General features: G+C 42.9%; 1 long non-coding RNA gene and 1 pseudogene across 1 annotated transcript in view; one reads left to right on the plus strand and one right to left on the minus strand.

The window, feature by feature from the left end:
• LOC134927576 (uncharacterized) overlaps window positions 1–21685 on the minus strand; it is a 185712-nt gene that overhangs the window by 73673 nt on the left and 90354 nt on the right. The gene's annotated exons all lie outside the window — the stretch shown is intronic.
• Window positions 15494–15611, plus strand: LOC134930205 (5S ribosomal RNA; annotated as a pseudogene).

A 21685-nucleotide genomic window follows, 5' to 3' on the forward strand; every position in this document is an offset into this window, starting at 1 on the left:
ATGAAGATATGCAAAGAATTGAAAATCAATTAAATCAGCTGAATAATAATATAGAGATGCTCAACACAACACAAAGACAACAGAATCAAGCACTCATCACTCTGGCAAATTTTTACGATCATCTTGTTTCTTCACAGAATGTGGCAGCAATCAACTGTCAACAGATGCAGCACAGTATAAATCAAATGCTAGTGTGGCAGTATGAGGCTATAACCATCACACGCTTGATTTCCACTTTCATGCAACTGTTGTCAGAAGAAAGACAAAGAATGTACAGATCTGAAAATCCTTCTTATGTATCCAGTGCTGCAACTGGACCCTATGTACCAAGCGCTGCAGGCATAATCTATGTACCCAGCACTACAACTGGACACTCTGTAACCATTGCTGCACCCAGGGGCCTATGTATCCAGTGCTGCACCTAGACCTTATTTACCCATTGCTGCACCCTTCATCACCAGCTCTGTTGTACTTCTCTTTTTTATCTTATTTGGAAAATGTTAACTCGAATTTGGAGTGTCCATTTTTAATGTAAGGTCTTTATATGAAATGTTATTAATATTATGTATTTGTACGATGTATTTTGATATTGTAGATATACACCCCAAATAAAGTCTCCAAGGATATGAAATGCGTCAGGTATCTGTCTGTGATGTTTACTGTGACCCCAAAGGGGAAGAAAAATTACTGTACTATCAACACTTCAAGAAGAACTTTTTAATAAATATATTGGACTTTTAACTGTGTGTTCTTATTAACATATAAAGACCAAGAGGAGGACCACTGAGATTGTGACTTCTGGCAAGGGTGCCGGACCACTATTGTTTCCATATTCTGCATTGTGATTCCCACCACAGGGGATTGGAGTGGTTATAGGCTGCCCGTGTTGAAATTCATTTTTAATAGTGCAAATAGGGGTATTGTTTTGGTATTATATTGGTGTTGGTTACCCTCTATTGCTGCTTAGCATTATGCCATTATTTAGAGACAGAAAAAGTAGGACTCTTTAGTAGAGATGAGCGGGTTCGGTTCCTCGGAAACCGAACCCGCCCGAACTTCATGTTTTTTTACACGGGTCCGAGCGACTCGGATCTTCCCGCCTTGCTCGGTTAACCCGAGCGCGCCCGAACGTCATCATCCCGCTGTCGGATTCTCGCGAGGCTCGGATTCTATCGCGAGACTCGGATTCTATATAAGGAGCCGCACGTCGCCGCCATTTTCACACGTGCATTGAGATTCATAGGGAGAGGACGTGGCTGGCGTCCTCTCCGTTTAGAGAAGAGAGTGAGACAGTAGAGAGAGACACAGTAGTAGTAATTTTGGGGAGCATTATTAGGAGGAGTACTACTATACTACTACTACTTGCTGAAGTGATATAGATTAGATAGTGTGACTGTATTAATTATCTGACTTGTGGGGGAGACACTGACAGTGGGGAGCAGTTAGAGTCTGAGAGCAGGACTCAGGAGTACATATAACGTACAGTGCACACTTTTGCTGCCAGAGTCAGTGCCACACTGCCATTGTGACCACACTGACCACCAGACCAGTATAATATATTTTGTGATTGTCTGCTTAGGAGTACTACTTGCAAGTTGCTGATAGTGTGACCAGTGACCTGACCACCAGTTTAATAATCAATCACCACCACCAGTTTAATATATATATATATATATATAATTGTATATAATATATATATATATATATATATATATATAATATTGTATACCACCTACCCGTGGTTTTTTTTTTTTTCATTCTTCTTTATACATACTACTATAGTAGCTTACTGTAGCAGTCTGCGGTGCTGCTGAGCTGACAGTGTCCAGCAGGTCCGTCATCAGTCATTACATAATAAATATATATACCTGTCCGGCTGCAGTACTAGTGATATATACATATATATTGATTTCATCTCATTATCATCCAGTCTATATTAGCAGCAGACACAGTACGTTAGTCCACGGCTGTAGCTACCTCTGTGTCGGCACTCGGCAGTCCATCCATAATTGTATACCACCTCCCCGTGGTTTTTTTTTTTTCTTTCTTCTTTGTACATACTACTATAGTATAGTAGCTTACTGTAGCAGTCTGCGGTGCTGCTGAGCTGACAGTGTCCAGCAGGTCCGTCATCAGTCATTACATAATAAATATATATACCTGTCCGGCTGCAGTACTAGTGATACTATATATACATATATATTGATTTCATCTCATTATCATCCAGTCTATATTAACAGCAGACACAGTACGTTAGTCCACGGCTGTAGCTACCTCTGTGTCGGCACTCGGCAGTCCATCCATAATTGTATACCACCTCCCCGTGGTTTTTTTTTTTCTTTCTTCTTTGTACATACTACTATAGTATAGTAGCTTACTGTAGCAGTCTGCGGTGCTGCTGAGCTGACAGTGTCCAGCAGGTCCGTCATCAGTCATTACATAATAAATATATATACCTGTCCGGCTGCAGTACTAGTGATACTATATATACATATATATTGATTTCATCTCATTATCATCCAGTCTATATTAGCAGCAGACACAGTACGTTAGTCCACGGCTGTAGCTACCTCTGTGTCGGCACTCGGCAGTCCATCCATAATTGTATACCACCTCCCCGTGGTTTTTTTTTTCTTTCTTCTTTGTACATACTACTATAGTATAGTAGCTTACTGTAGCAGTCTGCAGTGCTGCTGAGCTGACAGTGTCCAGCAGGTCCGTCATCAGTCATTACATAATAAATATATATACCTGTCCGGCTGCAGTACTAGTGATACTATATATACATATATATTGATTTCATCTCATTATCATCCAGTCTATATTAGCAGCAGACACAGTACGTTAGTCCACGGCTGTAGCTACCTCTGTGTCGGCACTCGGCAGTCCATCCATAATTGTATACCACCTCCCCGTGGTTTTTTTTTTCTTTCTTCTTTGTACATACTACTATAGTATAGTAGCTTACTGTAGCAGTCTGCGGTGCTGCTGAGCTGACAGTGTCCAGCAGGTCCGTCATCAGTCATTACATAATAAATATACATACCTGTCCGGCTGCAGTACTAGTGATATTATATTGATTTCATCTCATTATCATCCAGTCTATATTAGCAGCAGACACAGTACGTTAGTCCACGGCTGTAGCTACCTCTGTGTCGGCACTCGGCAGTCCATCCATAAGTATACTAGTATCCATCCATCTCCATTGTTTACCTGAGGTGCCTTTTAGTTGTGCCTATTAAAATATGGAGAACAAAAATGTTGAGGTTCCAAAATTAGGGAAAGATCAAGATCCACTTCCACCTCGTGCTGAAGCTGCTGCCACTAGTCATGGCCGAGACGATGAAATGCCAGCAACGTCGTCTGCCAAGGCCGATGCCCAATGTCATAGTACAGAGCATGTAAAATCCAAAACACCAAATATCAGTAAAAAAAGGACTCCAAAATCTAAAATCAAATTGTCGGAGGAGAAGCGTAAACTTGCCAATATGCCATTTACCACACGGAGTGGCAAGGAACGGCTGAGGCCCTGGCCTATGTTCATGGCTAGTGGTTCAGCTTCACATGAGGATGGAAGCACTCAGCCTCTCGCTAGAAAACTGAAAAGACTCAAGCTGGCAAAAGCACCGCAAAGAACTGTGCGTTCTTCGAAATCCCAAATCCACAAGGAGAGTCCGACTCCAATTGTGTCGGTTGCGATGCCTGACCTTCCCAACACTGGACGTGAAGAGCATGCGCCTTCCACCATTTGCACGCCCCCTGCAAGTGCTGGAAGGAGCACCCGCAGTCCAGTTCCTGATAGTCAGATTGAAGATGTCAGTGTTGAAGTACACCAGGATGAGGAGGATATGGGTGTTGCTGGCGCTGGGGAGGAAATTGACCAGGAGGATTCTGATGGTGAGGTGGTTTGTTTAAGTCAGGCACCCGGGGAGACACCTGTTGTCCGTGGGAGGAATAGGGCCATTGACATGCCTGGTCAAAATACCAAAAAAATCAGCTCTTCGGTGTGGAAGTATTTCACCAGAAATGCGGACAACATTTGTCAAGCCGTGTGTTGCCTTTGTCAAGCTGTAATAAGTAGGGGTAAGGACGTTAACCACCTCGGAACATCCTCCCTTATACGTCACCTGCAGCGCATTCATAATAAGTCAGTGACAAGTTCAAAAACTTTGGGTGACAGCGGAAGCAGTCCACTGACCAGTAAATCCCTTCCTCTTGTAACCAAGCTCACGCAAACCACCCCACCAACTCCCTCAGTGTCAATTTCCTCCTTCCCCAGGAATGCCAATAGTCCTGCAGGCCATGTCACTGGCAATTCTGACGATTCCTCTCCTGCCTGGGATTCCTCCGATGCATCCTTGCGTGTAACGCCTACTGCTGCTGGCGCTGCTGTTGTTGCTGCTGGGAGTCGATGGTCATCCCAGAGGGGAAGTCGTAAGCCCACTTGTACTACTTCCAGTAAGCAATTGACTGTCCAACAGTCCTTTGCGAGGAAGATGAAATATCACAGCAGTCATCCTGCTGCAAAGCGGATAACTGAGGCCTTGACAATTATGTTGGTGTTAGACGTGCGTCCGGTATCCTCCGTTAGTTCACAGGGAACTAGACAATCTCTTGAGGTAGTGTGCCCCCGTTACCAAATACCATCTAGGTTCCACTTCTCTAGGCAGGCGATACCGATAATGTACACGGACGTCAGAAAAAGACTCACCAGTGTCCTAAAAAATGCAGTTGTACCCAATGTCCACTTAACCACGGACATGTGGACAAGTGGAGCAGGGCAGGGTCAGGACTATATGACTGTGACAGCCCACTGGGTAGATGTATGGACTCCCGCCGCAAGAACAGCAGCGGCGGCACCAGTAGCAGCATCTCGCAAACGCCAACTCTTTCCTAGGCAGGCTACGCTTTGTATCACCGCTTTCCAGAATACGCACACAGCTGAAAACCTCTTACGGCAACTGAGGAAGATCATCGCGGAATGGCTTACCCCAATTGGACTCTCCTGTGGATTTGTGGCATCGGACAACGCCAGCAATATTGTGTGTGCATTAAATATGGGCAAATTCCAGCACGTCCCATGTTTTGCACATACCTTGAATTTGGTGGTGCAGAATTTTTTAAAAAACGACAGGGGCGTGCAAGAGATGCTGTCGGTGGCCAGAAGAATTGCGGGACACTTTCGGCGTACAGGCACCACGTACAGAAGACTGGAGCACCACCAAAAACAACTGAACCTGCCCTGCCATCATCTGAAGCAAGAAGTGGTAACGAGGTGGAATTCAACCCTCTATATGCTTCAGAGGTTGGAGGAGCAGCAAAAGGCCATTCAAGCCTATGCAATTGAGCACGATATAGGAGGTGGAATGCACCTGTCTCAAGCGCAGTGGAGAATGATTTCAACATTGTGCAAGGTTCTGATGCCCTTTGAACTTGCCACACGTGAAGTCAGTTCAGACACTGCCAGCCTGAGTCAGGTCATTCCCCTCATCAGGCTTTTGCAGAAGAAGCTGGAGACATTGAAGGAGGAGCTAACACGGAGCGATTCCGCTAGGTATGTGGGACTTGTGGATGGAGCCCTTAATTCGCTTAACAAGGATTCACGGGTGGTCAATCTGTTGAAATCAGAGCACTACATTTTGGCCACCGTGCTCGATCCTAGATTTAAAGCCTACCTTGGATCTCTCTTTCCGGCAGACACAAGTCTGCTGGGGTTCAAAGACCTGCTGGTGACAAAATTGTCAAGTCAAGCGGAACGCGACCTGTCAACATCTCCTCCTTCACATTCTCCCGCAACTGGGGGTGCGAGGAAAAGGCTCAGAATTCCGAGCCCACCCGCTGGCGGTGATGCAGGGCAGTCTGGAGCGACTGCTGATGCTGACATCTGGTCCGGACTGAAGGACCTGACAACGATTACGGACATGTCGTCTACTGTCACTGCATATGATTCTCTCACCATTGAAAGAATGGTGGAGGATTATATGAGTGACCGCATCCAAGTAGGCACGTCACACAGTCCGTACTTATACTGGCAGGAAAAAGAGGCAATTTGGAGGCCCTTGCACAAACTGGCTTTATTCTACCTAAGTTGCCCTCCCACAAGTGTGTACTCCGAAAGAGTGTTTAGTGCCGCCGCTCACCTTGTCAGCAATCGGCGTACGAGGTTACATCCAGAAAATGTGGATAAGATGATGTTCATTAAAATGAATTATAATCAATTCCTCCGTGGAGACATTCACCAGCAGCAATTGCCTCCACAAAGTACACAGGGAGCTGAGATGGTGGATTCCAGTGGGGACGAATTGATAATCTGTGAGGAGGGGGATGTACACGGTGATATATCGGAGGATGATGATGAGGTGGAGATCGTGCCTCTGTAGAGCCAGTTTGTGCAAGGAGCGATTAATTGCTTCTTTTTTGGTGGGGGTCCAAACCAACCCGTCATTTCAGTCACAGTCGTGTGGCAGACCCTGTCACTGAAATGATGGGTTGGTTAAAGTGTGCATGTCCTGTTTATACAACATAAGGGTGGGTGGGAGGGCCCAAGGACAATTCCATCTTGCACCTCTTTTTTCTTTAATTTTTCTTAATTTAATTAATTAATTAATTTTTCTTAATTTAATTTTTTGCGTCATGTGCTGTTTGGGGATGGTTTTTTGGAAGGCACATCCTGCGTGCCACTGCAGTGCCACTCCTAGATGGGCCCGGTGTTTGTGTCGGCCACTAGGGTCGCTTATCTTACTCACACAGCTACCTCATTGCGCCTCTTTTTTTCTTTGCGTCATGTGCTGTTTGGGGAGGGTTTTTTGGAAGGGACATCCTGCGTGACACTGCAGTGCCACTCCTAGATGGGCCAGGTGTTTGTGTCGGCCACTAGGGTCGCTTAGCTTACTCACACAGCTACCTCATTGCGCCTCTTTTTTTCTTTGCGTCATGTGCTGTTTGGGGAGGGTTTTTTGGAAGGGACATCCTGCGTGCCACTGCAGTGCCACTCCTAGATGGGCCCGGTGTTTGTGTCGGCCACTAGGGTCGCTTATCTTACTCACACAGCTACCTCATTGCGCCTCTTTTTTTCTTTGCGTCATGTGCTGTTTGGGGAGGGTTTTTTGGAAGGGACATCCTGCGTGACACTGCAGTGCCACTCCTAGATGGGCCCGGTGTTTGTGTCGGCCACTAGGGTCGCTTAGCTTACTCTCACAGCTACCTCATTGCGCCTCTTTTTTTCTTTGCGTCATGTGCTGTTTGGGGAGGGTTTTTTGGAAGGGACATCCTGCGTGACACTGCAGTGCCACTCCTAGATGGGCCAGGTGTTTGTGTCGGCCACTAGGGTCGCTTAGCTTACTCACACAGCTACCTCATTGCGCCTCTTTTTTTCTTTGCGTCATGTGCTGTTTGGGGAGGGTTTTTTGGAAGGGACATCCTGCGTGACACTGCAGTGCCACTCCTAGATGGGCCAGGTGTTTGTGTCGGCCACTAGGGTCGCTTATCTTACTCACACAGCTACCTCATTGCGCCTCTTTTTTTCTTTGCGTCATGTGCTGTTTGGGGATGGTTTTTTTAAGGGACATCCTGCGTGACACTGCAGTGCCACTCCTAGATGGGGCAGGTGTTTGTGTCGGCCACTAGGGTCGCTTAGCTTACTCACACAGCTACCTCATTGCACCTCTTTTTTTCTTTGCGTCATGTGCTGTTTGGGGAGGGTTTTTTGGAAGGGACATCCTGCGTGCCACTGCAGTGCCACTCCTAGATGGGCCCGGTGTTTGTGTCGGCCACTAGGGTCGCTGATCTTACTCACACAGCTACCTCATTGCGCCTCTTTTTTTCTTTGCGTCATGTGCTGTTTGGGGAGGGTTTTTTGGAAGGGACATCCTGCGTGACACTGCAGTGCCACTCCTAGATGGGCCAGGTGTTTGTGTCGGCCACTAGGGTCGCTTATCTTACTCACACAGCTACCTCATTGCGCCTCTTTTTTTCTTTGCGTCATGTGATGTTTGGGGAGGGTTTTTTGGAAGGGACATCCTGCATGACACTGCAGTGACACTCCTAGATGGGCCCGGTGTTTGTGTCGGCCACTAGGGTCGCTTATCTTACTCACACAGCTACCTCATTGCGCCTCTTTTTTTCTTTGCGTCATGTGCTGTTTGGGGAGGGTTTTTTGGAAGGGACATCCTGCGTGACACTGCAGTGCCACTCCTAGATGGGCCAGGTGTTTGTGTCGGCCACTAGGGTCGCTTAGCTTAGTCATCCAGCGACCTCGGTGCAAATTTTAGGACTAAAAATAATATTGTGAGGTGTGAGGTATTCAGAATAGACTGGAAATGAGTGGAAATTATGGTTATTGAGGTTAATAATACTTTGGGATCAAAATGACCCCCAAATTCTATGATTTAAGCTGTTTTTTAGGGTATTTTGAAAAAAACACCCGAATCCAAAACACACCCGAATCCGACAAAAAAAATTCGGTGAGGTTTTGCCAAAACGCGTTCGAACCCAAAACACGGCCGCGGAACCGAACCCAAAACCAAAACACAAAACCCGAAAAATTTCCGGTGCTCATCACTACTTTAGAGTAAGTCCATTTTTGGAGAAGAGGAGCTGGTGATGGATCAAACTGAGGGTAGTGAGGATTATTACTATAGTTTATTGAATTTGATGGAGAAGTTAGCGACAAAAAAGATAAAAAATTGGTATGATTTGATTACTTTAGAAAAATACCTTGAGGTTGAGAGAATCCTGAGAGGTTTAAGACTCATTAAAGCCTCGATTATGGGCACACATACGGAAGAATTTTTGACCTCTTGGAACAAAATATTAGAGGAGAGTTCAGCTAAACTTATAAGTTTGATCATCAGCGAAAGAAAAAAGAGCTTTCAAAATTAGAGGAAGAAATGAATAAGATCGAGTCGTCTTTATCCAAGTACGAAGGTGTGAAGGAATTCAATAGGGATGTCTTAGACTTGCAAAGTAAGTTGGATATATTAGAGAATGATTAAGTGATACTTAAACAAAAGACGTTCATACAAGACAAACAGGATTATGATAATGGGAGAATCCAAGATTGGTCCAATACAGACTATCCAAGAACCCCTAAGAGATCCAATAATTCGCCAAATCATTGGGACAATAGAAGGAGGGGCGATAATGAAGTATTTGAGAATAGAGCTCAAGGATATTGGATGGACCCTAAAAGAGGGCGGAATGAATACGTATATCCAAGATGAAGGTCTAATAGAACTCCATCCTATGATAGGTGACATTTATCCCCTTATTACAAACATACTCCTCGGAATAAGAGTCCATATGAATCTAGAAATCGATATGAGGTATTGAGACAATCCTCACCTAAGCCTAGACCTTTTTTAGGAGAAAGAAAAAGGGTGGGTTTCCCACGGACACAGGAGGAAGAAAAACTACACAATCAACTAGAGTCTCCTCAAGGAGTGAAACAGTTTTTAAGAGACGAGGATCAAGAGGAGGAAGGAAGCTCCCCAAAAAGAAAAGCCATCCTCCCATTGAAAAAACGCCTGGAAACAGCATCATCAACCTATTACAAAAGAAACTTTCTGATCCACAATCCTCGATACTAAACAATGGAAAAACAACGTACCCTATGCTCAATTCTTATGGATTCTACGATATTGGAGCATGTTAAATTAGAAGATAGAGGTGGAGATAGGGAATTGGCCCTCTCTAAACGAGAGTCCTATTGGATTTTTACCTTATACACTCTTATCCCTTACGGTCTGAATGAAACCATAGATATGGTGGCTTTTTTGTAGTTTGACTGACGCAAAGAATTATATTGTATTTAGGTAGGAATATACATCTTTGCATTATGTTTGTTTACAGTTGTGATTGTAAGATTGTGGACTATATTAGAGACATTATGATATTTGTATTAAAGTTTTCACTTTATTAACATTTCTATATATATTTTTTTTATATATGATTGTTATATTTTTTATATATATTTTTTCACTTGGTACTTAACTGGATTATGGATGTATCCATGATCCAGGTAGCTTAACATAAACATTAATGATCTATTCACATTTATACACACTGAGATATGGGGCCAATATCCCTATAGTTATTCACTATAGTATATTTATGTACATCACTATTGGAGTTTAGAAGTTATTAATTCACCCTTGCAATATGGAGATTAATGCTTCCTGTTAGGTGGAACGCACTTCTGGCAGCTGTGGAACGCAGGCCGAAAGTGCGGATCCTGTCATTGAAGCCACGGCTAAGGGTTAATCCCAGAGTGCAGATGTGGTAGTTATGTTCTAGGGCAGCCTTTTTCACCTGGTGTGCTGCGGCACAGACCAGTTGCTAGGTGTGCCGCCGCCCTCCAGAGGTTCCCACCGCACAGACCCTCCACCTGCCGCCAGCCAGACAGACCTGCCACTGGCCACCAGAGACCCGTCACCCGCCAGACAGTCCCGGAGCAGCCAGCATCCAGATATGTAAGCCCACTCGGCCAGCACTGCACTTCCATTCCACAACATCCGGCCCGTGACCTATGAGTCACCATAGGTCACAAGCCGCAAGTCGCGGAACGAAAGTGCAGCTCTGGCCAAGCAGGCTTACATATATGGCTGCCAGCTGCTGCGGGACTGTCTTGCACCACATATCGCATTCCCGGACACTCACACACTGCTGCTCCATGCTGCCTGGTGCAGTCCCAGCGTGAGAAATTATGGGGGCTGGGGGGCAGGTGTGTGGAATTACTATGGAGGAGCATGTGTGTGGAATTACTATGGAGGGGCAGGTGTGTGGCATTAATATGGGGGGGCAGGTGTGTGGAATTACTATGGAGGGACATGTGTGTGGCATTACTATGAGGGGGCAGGTGTGTGGAATTAAAGTGGGGAGCATGTGTGTATAATGACGCTGGTGGGACAGCTGTGTGGAATTTCAACCATCCGCCCTCGGACAAGAGACATCACCAAGTACAGGTTTTCCACTGATATTCTTAAGTAAAAACTATTTATTTCTACTAATTTTAAGAGAAATAATAGCAAATATTTATCAACATATATTAAATGTGTCGATATTTGTTATTATATGTATCATATGTGATTAAAAAAACTGATGATGTGCAATTTTAAAATCTTGTTTAGTGTGCCACAAGTTTGAAAAGGTTGAAATTCACTGCATGATGCCCTCCTACAGTAATATTTACAGTTTGCTAGCTGTAATGTTTAAATAAAGTAGTAGGAATATTAAAAATCTAAGATTGTTAGTTCAATGATGGTGCTAAACTAATTTTTGCAATAATATCAATGTTTATTTCTTATAAAAATTAAATTGAGTGAATTTTGGAGGTATGCTTTACACAGGTTATTAATGTTCTAAATATTGTAATTTTTTGTTAATTTTTTAATCTTATGTATTCAAATCTATGAAATGTTTACTTTAATTTGTATTTGTTTTTAGGTTCCTTAAAAAAAATTGCAAGGAAAGTATCTTTTTCTGACACTGAAACAGTTATTCCTGAAAATGTGCCTTCAGCAGTGGATGAACCGTCATTGATGCAATATACTTTAACAGTGGATGATCCTTCCATGGTTGACGAACCATCAGTGCTGCAACATCCTGCAACAGTGAACCATCCTTCCTTGGTGGACCAACCATCAATGCTGCCACATAGTTCAATAGTGGATGATCCTTCCAAGGTGGACCAACCATCAATGTTGCAACATCCTTCTATAGTGGATGATCATTCCATGGTTGACCAACCATCAATGCTGAAATAATATTCAACTGTGGTAGAAAGTTCAACTGTGGACAATGCTTCAATGGTAAATGAACCATCCATGAGACAATATCAATCAACAATCCACTGTGGATGAAAATTCAACCATGAAAAAACCTTCTACGGTAGATACAGGTATTTCTAAATAATATATATATACTTAATTAACAATCATTGCTATTCAATATGATTAACTACTTTGTTAAAGATGCATATTATATATCTCCATTTTATTTTTGTAGCCACAGAAAACAACATGGTGACTGACACACAGACACAGGATAACATTAATGAGGAGACTGTATTGCATAGCCAGCAAAATAATACAGGTTGAGTATCCCATATCCAAATATTCCGAAATACGGAATATTCCGAAATACGGACTTTTTTGAGTGAGAGTGAGATAGTGAAACCTTTGTTTTTTGATGGTTCAATGTACATAAACTTTATTTAATAGACAAAGTTATTAAAAATATTGTATTAAATGACCTTCAGGCTGTGTATATAAGGTGTATATGAAACATTAATGAATTGTGTGAATGTAGACACACTTGGTTTAATGCACAAAGTTATAAAAAATATTGGCTAAAATTGACTTCAGGCTTTGTTTATAATGTGCATTTGAAACATAAATGCATTCTGTGCTTAGACTTAGGTCCCATCACCATGATATCTCATTATGGTATGCAATTATTCCAAAATACGGAAAAATCCAATATCCAAAATACCTCTGGTCCCAAGCATTTTGGATAAGGGATACTCAACCTGTATTGAAAATGAAGTTACCAACCAGATGGAATTGAATGCAGAGACTGCACATTCTAGTTTACTTGGCCATGGCCTTCAAGATCAATTACAGGACTCTACAAATCAAGGTATTTTTATGGAAAAGTATAAATAATAACTGTCAATGAGCTCCACTACCAGTAATAGATTTGACTGTTTATTAATTTGCTTTCCTTTTTTGTTCTTGTAACTTTCAGTAATATAAAGGATATTAATAGATGCATTAACTATCATATTTACTTTTTATCTAAACAGAATGTAGAGTTAACAGATTACAAACCATTACATAACAGGATTCTATAATGAAAGCCTTGCAGCTAATTGAGAGGAATAGAAATGAAGATATGCAAAGAATTGAAAATCAATTAAATCAGCTGAATAATAATATAGAGATGCTCAACACAACACAAAGACAACAGAATCAAGCACTCATCACCCTGGCAAATTTTTACGATCATCTTGTTTCTTCACAGAATGTGGCAGCAATCAACTGTCAACAGATGCAGCACAGTATAAATCAAATGCTAGTGTGGCAGTATGAGGCTATAACCATCACACGCTTGATTTCCACTTTCATGCAACTGTTGTCAGAAGAAAGACAAAGAATGTACAGATCAGAAAATCCTTCTTATGTATCCAGTGCTGCAACTGGACCCTATGTACCAAGCGCTGCAGGCATAATCTATGTACCCAGCACTACAACTGGACACTCTGTAACCATTGCTGCACCCAGGGGCCTATGTATCCAGTGCTGCACCTAGACCTTATTTACCCATTGCTGCACCCTTCATCACCAGCTCTGTTGTACTTCTCTTTTCTCTTATTTGAAAAATTTTAAAATTTCCTTTGGATCCGTTGGTAGTAGTGCGTATGAGGACCTGTCTCCCAGTAGTCTTTCGGCCTCCACAATATACCCTGTGCAGTCCATAATTACCAGCCCCCCCCTTTGTCAGCAGGTTTTAAAATAATATCCTTGATGTCCTGTAGTTGTTTTATTGTTTGTCTCTCTCTATTGCTTAGATTTTTCCCCTTGATGGGTTGGATCTCAGCGTCACATAGATCCAAAGGAAATATTTGTTGAGGAATTGAGAGGTATCCTCCTTAAGGGTCTCCATAATGGAACACTGATGAAGGAGGAATACCAGTACCTCCTGAATACCAACCCCGTTACCCCCATTTTCTACTTTCTCCCTAAGGTGCATAAGTCCTTGACCAATTTCCCAGGGAGGCCCATCGTGGCAGGGATAGACTCCCTGACATCCCACCTGTCTGAGTATGTGGACATGTTTTTAAGAAAATACGTTATGGATCTACCTGCTTATCTTAAAGACACTACTTCGGTTCTTAACCTCATGGAACTTCAAGAATGGAAAGACACCTATAGATTGGTTACGATAGATGTGCAGTCCCTCTACACGTGCATCCAGCATGAGAAGGGGATACAGGCATGTCATTTTTTTCTGGACAAGGACCATCTCATTACGGAAGATCATCAGACCTTTATTTGTGAATTAATGGATTTTATATTGAAACACAATTATTTAAAATTTTTAGACCAGTTTTACCTCCAGATATGTGGGACAGCGATGGGTACGATTTTTGCACCGAGTTTCGCAAATCTTTTTATGTGCTATTGGGAAAATGAATACATATATACGAACCACCCTTTTAAACCAAATATCATATTTTATAAAAGATATATAGATGACATTTTAATTATATGGGATGGTGACGAATCTTCTTTCAAAGCTTTTTTTTACTTATATATCAGAGAATACCATGAATCTGAAATTCACGTCCAGTAACAGCACGGAAAAGATAGAATTTCTAGATCTGGTATTGACCAATCTGGGTAAAGAGATTATAACAAGTAATTACATCAAACAGGTTGACATGAACAGTTACGTCCATTATAAGAGTAACCATCTAAAACGATGGAAGAACAACATTCCATTCTCACAGTTCAATAGGATCACACGGAACTGCAAAATCAAGGAGGACCGTGACGCACAACTTTCCATCTACACAGAAAGGTTCCGAGAGAAGGTATACACCGACCATATCTTGAAAGAGGCCAATGCTAAAACAAAGAACCTGGAGAGGAAACACCTTCTGAAATATAAACCTAAGGAGAAGAAGGAGACACGGTCCGGTTCATTACCACCTACAGCAGACATGAAAATCAGATTAAACAAGCACTCAGAGCACATTGGAACATCTTATTAATGGACCCCATCCTAAAAGACTACCTACCACAGGAACCACAGTTGGTATTTAGAAAATCCCAGAACTTGAAAGACCTCCTGTCACCCAGTATGTTAAAAAACCAGCCAACAACAAAAACATCTTTGCCGAAATGTGTGGGCTGCTACAAATGCGGCCATTGCAACATCTGTAGATATGTACATCTAAATAGGAAGACATTCAAGAACACAGGAGATACAAAGGAGTATAAGATTAAGCACTTTATCAACTGCAATGTCTCTTCGGTCATCTATCTTTTGGAATGTCCTTGTAAGATGAAGTATATTGGCAAGACAAAGAGGCAACTGAAGCTCCGCATACAGGAACATGTTAGGAATATTAAAAACAAGGTTCAAACGCATGCTGTCTCAAGACATTTCCTGCAACATCACGGCTCCAACCCAGAGGACCTTACGTTTAAGGGCATAGAACTGGTTACACTCGGAGAAAGAGGAGGGGACCTCTCCAACCTCTTATCAAGACGTGAGATGTTCTGGATATATGAAATGGGATCTCTCCACCCAGACGGATTGAACGAGAACTACGAAATAGCCCCATTCTTATGAACGTAAGCGTACCATCTTCTCCGCCTGAAACCGTTCTTATGCCTTCTTCCTTTGCTACCATGTCCATGAACTTTGGGGCACCTAAAAGTGTATTCCCAATTTCTGGACACCTTTCATCTCTGGCAACCCAGATTCTATTTACAGTCATACCACACTGGATATGCCCAAATTCGTTCGATCTTGGAAGCCAAGCAGTATGGGCCCGGTCAGTACGGGGATAGGAGACTTCCCAGGAAGACCGGGTGCTGTAAATTCACTAGGATCAGGAGGCTATGCAACCTCTTAAACCAATCTAAACTTTTTCTTCCACATATAACGGGCTCACTATAGTAGACTAATTTATCAGCCATAATATTATAATAACGGTCAGATCTATACTATGTATCACTCTTGAATTTTAAGGCATATCTCCAATACCCATATCCTATCTCTACCATTATGGTGCATGTCCATTCTTATATATATATATATATATATATATATATATAAAAAAATATATATATATAATATATATATATTTGTGTGCTCATTGCATTACCTCCTTTCTATATATAAGATACAGACATCTTAATTAACTTATATCTACTGCCCACATGGCAGATTTAAACTAAGGATAATTCTCCTGCTGTGTAATAATTTGTATACATGGAGGCAGGGCTTAAAGTGGTCCTGGAGAGGTGGGGGAACTCACCTCCCCCACGACCTCTCCCACCTAGCGCGCACCGTAGAAAGAGGTATGGCCTTACAAGGAAGGGGCGTGGCCACACAGAAGTTGCAGTTGGAAAAAAGCGCAGGAGGTGAGTACTGTGACTATATTGGAGGGAGAGGGGACAGAGCTAGGGGTCATTTTATTGGAGGGGGCCCCCACAATTTAAGTCTAAATACAGCCCTACCTAGGACCCACTAGTTTTTTTACGTGAGCCTTCTTAACTAATTACATAGAAAAATACGCACTTTAGTATGTAAATGCAATCCTTATATAGATACATACAGTGTTTTATATGGAATGCATTCAGGATCCCGGCTGTAGTCAGAATCCCGACAGCCGTCAGAATACCGACGATGGCATCCCAAAGAGATCAGGATCCCGACAACGAAATCCCGACAGTCAGGATCCTGAAGGTCAGTATGAACTGCTGGGTTAGGTTTAGGATGCAGGAGGACGGGTTAGGTTTAGGCACACTCTAGGGGGGTTAGGCTGCAGAGAGTGGGGGTTTAAGGTTAGGCACTAAGGGGAGAGGGTTAGGTTTAGGCTGCGGGGGGGGTAGGTTTAGGCACCACCTGGGGGGAGGTTAGGGTTACACTGCAGACGGGGGCGGTTAGGGATGCGGGCGTCATTATACTGACCATACAGTATATATATATATATATATAGTGTAGGTAACAATGAGCGGCACTCAGCAGACTTGAAGTAACGAAAATGCAGTTAGTTTAATCTAAACTAACTGCATTTTCGTTACTTCAAGTCTGCTGAGTGCCGCTCATTGTTACCTACACTGCATATTGGGAGATAGTATTCATCTCACCTGGGAGGGCACCGCAGCCATTTACCTGCAAGAGCAGGGAGTGCCGGGACAAACAGTTTGGATATATATATATATATATATATATATATATAAATAACATAATCATGGTAATGGTGGTCGGGATCCCGCCGGTCAGTATACTGACACCAGAATCCCGACCGCTGGAAATCCCAACAGTCAGCATGCTGACTAACCGGGACTATTCCCACTCTTGGGTATCCACATCACCTATAGAGTGGGAAGAGAACCTATAACGAGCCACCAAGCCCGCTGTTTTGCACTCACACCCCCGCCCCCCAGGCAATCTGGCGCTCATGATACCGATGTCGGTATGCTGACCGCCGGAGGTCCCAACCATCGGTCACCGGATCCCAATCCATATTATTATATATAAAGCACAGATATACATATACTGTATCACACATGAGACATTATAAACATTAAAGTCTTCAGTCAGTGGCAGGTGCACTCATACCTTTTTCAGAGGCACTGCCCTAATAGACTGAAGCTGCAGGACACAGACCCCATCCCTGATTAGCAGCTGCCAGGTGGTCACCTCTGATAAGCAGCAGCAGACAGCAGCATCACAGTCTTGACGAAAATCTTGCTGGCCGCCGCCGCCTCCTTCACACCTGACTGCAGAGGATGCGCCGCCGCACTGGAAAACATTGCCACCATTTAGTACAGTATTAATCCCACACCTGGGCTGCCCCTGGCAGGAGGGGGGTGGAGGTGGGACTCCGTGGGAGATGCGGCGTGAGTGGCGGCTGGGGGAGGAGATGCGGCGTGAGTGGCGGCTGGGGGAGGAGATGCGGCGTGAGTGGCGGCTGGAGGAGGAGATGCGGCGTGAGTGGCGGCTGGGGGGGAGATGTGATGTGAGTAGACCGACCAGGGCTGCTATTGAAAAGAAGTGAGGCCGCACTTGCATTGGGTGCCATTCACGGCTCCCGTACCACCAGCTAATGAGAAGCTGCCACTTGGCAGCTTCTCATTGGCTGTCGGTCCACGAGCCGTGATTGGCTCACGCCCGATTTTAAAAATGCCGCCCCTACCTTTGATTGGTGCTGCAGCCGGTCCGCTAGCATGGATTGGCTGGCGGCCGCTGCCACCTTTACAATGCAGTGGGGACATGATGCTGTGGCCGCACGGAGGCGGAACTGGTTCCGCCTGCAATTAGAGGTGACGGAACGCAGTTCCGCCCCATTCCGGCCCACTTTAACCACTGCATGGAGGTATTATAGTCCACAAACAACGGTTACTATGACTACTGATTACGTTTTTTCATTTATTCTACATGTACTTCCTGGCTGGAGACAAAACTGTTTTGCTACACCAGCTTCTCTAATGATAAATATCAGTGCAAAAATGGCCGCCAACAGCCATTCCCAGCTATTGAGACTGTCTTTGTATTATGGACTTCACCAAGATGGCCGCTGCAATACCCTGTATGTCCGCCGGCGCATGCGCAATTGAGACGTTCGGATACCGTAAGTGGGGCGGAAGTGACGTCCGGGACGTCCCGGACCGGAAGTCCGCATCTGCAGACGCTTTTAACTTGTAAATCACTCTCAAACGCTCATTTTTAACAATGAATAGAGCGTTTGGATAGTACTGCTCCCCATGTTCAGACCAAAAGTATGTATTTTGTATTTCTAGGCTCCGATTTCTTTATTAACTATTTGTGAAACTAATTACAGGAAGTGAGGTGTTAATCACTTCCTCATCCATAACAGTATATATAGGTGATATTTCCTACTTGCACAATACCCCTTGATGAAGTCAGACCAGACGAAACGCGTTGGTTGAATCCTGTTACTACTGAATCCTCAAGTTAAGCTACCTTTATCCAGTATTGATATTAGTACAACTACTTTTAGTTGTCCTCCCCCCTTTTTTTCCTTGTTGTCCTGTCCTATGCATTTCATATTGTATTTTCATATGTTTTTTATACCTTTTAACATATGAATTTTATATCTTTCTGAAACAAACCCCCCTCCCCCTATTGATTTAAGGTTTTATTTGCGTTTATTATATATGTGTTCTGGCTAGAACACAGTGATTTTCATTAATTCTTTTTAATATTTTTCTAATATTGTATTAAATAGAGGTTTTTATCGTGTTACCAATTTTAGCCCTTGTTACCATTGTTAATCACGATTCTCTATATGTGCATTCTATAACTTTTTGTTCTGTAATAAACCCCAAAATCTTTTTAAGATAATCTCACAGTCCATAGAATTCACTGCCACAAGTGGTCGCTTAGATCTTACCCATTTCTTCCAATATATATATATATATATATATATATATACAGGTTGAGTATTCCATATCCAAATATTCAGAAATACAGAATATTCCGAAATACAGAATTTTTTGAGTGAGGGTGAAATAGTGAAACCTTTGTTTTCTGATGGCTCAATGTACACAAACTTTGTTTAATACACAAAGCTATTAAAAATATTGTATTAAATTACCTTCAGGCTGTGTGTGTGTAAGGTGTATATGAAACATAAATGAATTGTCTGAATGTACACACACTTTGTTTATTGCACAAATTTATAAAAAATATTGGTTAAAATTACCTTCAGGCTGTGTGTATAAGGTGTATATGAAACATTAATGCATTCTGTGCTTAGACTTGGGTCCCATCACCATGATATCTCATTATGGTATGCAATTATTCCAAAATACGGAAAAATCAGATATCCAAAATACGTCTGGTCCCAAGCATTTTGGGTAAGGGATACTCAACCTGTATATATATTTCAAATACTATAGCAAAGATAATTTAGAAAAAATTTGATTATTACTAATTTACTGTAGTTTAACAGTGTGCTTATACTAGAGATGAGTGGGTTCGGTTCGTCGAGATCCGAACCCCCCCGAACTTCACCTATTTTACAAGGGTCCGAGGCAGCCTCGGATCTTCCCGCCTTGCTCGGTTAACCCGAACGCGCCCGAACGTCATCATCCCGCTGTCGGATTCTCGCGAGATTCAGATTCTATATAAAGAGCCGCGCGTTGCCGCCATTTTCACTCGTGCATTGGAGATTGAACGGAGAGGACGTGGCTGCGTTCTATACCTGAAAAGCTCCGTATCTGTGCTCAGTGTACTGCAAATATCTGTGCTCAGTGTGCTGCAAATATCTATTTTCTCTGCCTGAAAACGCTCCATATCTGTGCTCAGTGTGCTGCAAATATGTGCTCAGTGTGCTGCAAATATCTACGTTCTCTGCCTGAAAACGCTCCATATCTGTGCTCAGTGTGCTGCAAATATCTGTGCTCAGTGTGCTGCATTGTGGGGACCACCAGTATATAATTATAATAGTACAGTACAGTAGGCCATTGCTGTATCTTGCAGCTCTGTGTCAAGTATACTATCCATATCTGTGCTGCATTATTGTGAGCAGTATATAGTAGGACAGTGCAACATTTTGGTAACCAGCAGTATACATATAGTACAGTACAGTAGGCCATTGCTGTATCTTGCAGCTCTGTGTCACTTCTAGTATCCTGATCAGTGCTCAATATCTGCTGCATTGTTGTGACCAGAATGTATACTGTACTGTGCGACGTGTGTTATACACCTGGTGATTTTATACATCCTGTAATCTGTACTGAGTGATGTGTGAGATACACCTGGGGATTATACACCCTGTATACTGTACTGTGCAATGTTTGTGATACACCTGGTGATTATACACCCTGTATACTGTACTGAGTGATGTGTGAGATAACCTGGGGATTATACACCCTATATACTGTACTGTGTGATGTGTGAGATACACCTGGGGATTATACACCCTATATACTGTACTGTGCGATGTGTGTGATACACCTGGTAATTAATTATACACCCTGTATACTGTACTGTGCGACGTGTGTTATACACCTGGTGATTATACATCCTGTAATCTGTACTGAGCGATGTGTGAGATACACTTGGGGATTATACACCCTATATTATTATTATTATTATCCTTTATTTATATGGCGCCACAAGGGTTCCGCAGCGCCCAATTACAGAGTACATAAATAATCAAACAGGAAAACAGCAACTTACAGTTTGTAAAGTCGGTTTACTTACAGGACTAAAAGAAATACTTTAAAAAGACATTTAACACACTTTAAATGGAGCCGCTGCAGCCGCTGTACTCAATCCTTAGCCTACATACTTTTTACACCATTAGCATACAAGCCCCGAACTGAGTACGTACTTTGCGTACAAATGCTGCGCTGGCCGTACAAAGTACACTCAGTGCGTACACACCCAAAGATACACCGTGAGCACTTAGCAGCTGCACGTGTGACTGTAATACACTTATAACCTTAGCAAGGAAAGGAGACACGACACCAGATTGTACTTAAAATGCCGGGTTCCGACACACCAACATGTAATTACTGAAAGGGGCTTACAATAACAATACAATACAATAGAATAATGGCTACAATCAATGGTACATACGTGTTTGGTTTAGCCTGCGCTTCCCAGTCTGGTCCTCAGTCATCAAGGTAGATGACCTTCAGAGTCTGTGATAGTGACCTGTCATGCAGCTGGCTCTTTATACAGTGGATAAAAACATAATACAATAGACACTGTGTGCTCTTCTTCCATTGGTTCGGGGGTGGGACATATCCTGTGCACAGGGGATCATTGGTCAGCTCAAGAGGTGAGATGTGATTTCTGTTGTTTGCATCTGAGTTCCCGCCCCATGACCAGTCAAACCCATCACATTAATCATACATAAATCTGGTATTATTAATAACTTAATGTTGTAATATATGATAATATTCTTATTCCC

Source organism: Pseudophryne corroboree, chromosome 5, assembly GCF_028390025.1.
Source record: "Pseudophryne corroboree isolate aPseCor3 chromosome 5, aPseCor3.hap2, whole genome shotgun sequence".
Classification (NCBI taxonomy): domain Eukaryota; kingdom Metazoa; phylum Chordata; class Amphibia; order Anura; family Myobatrachidae; genus Pseudophryne; species Pseudophryne corroboree.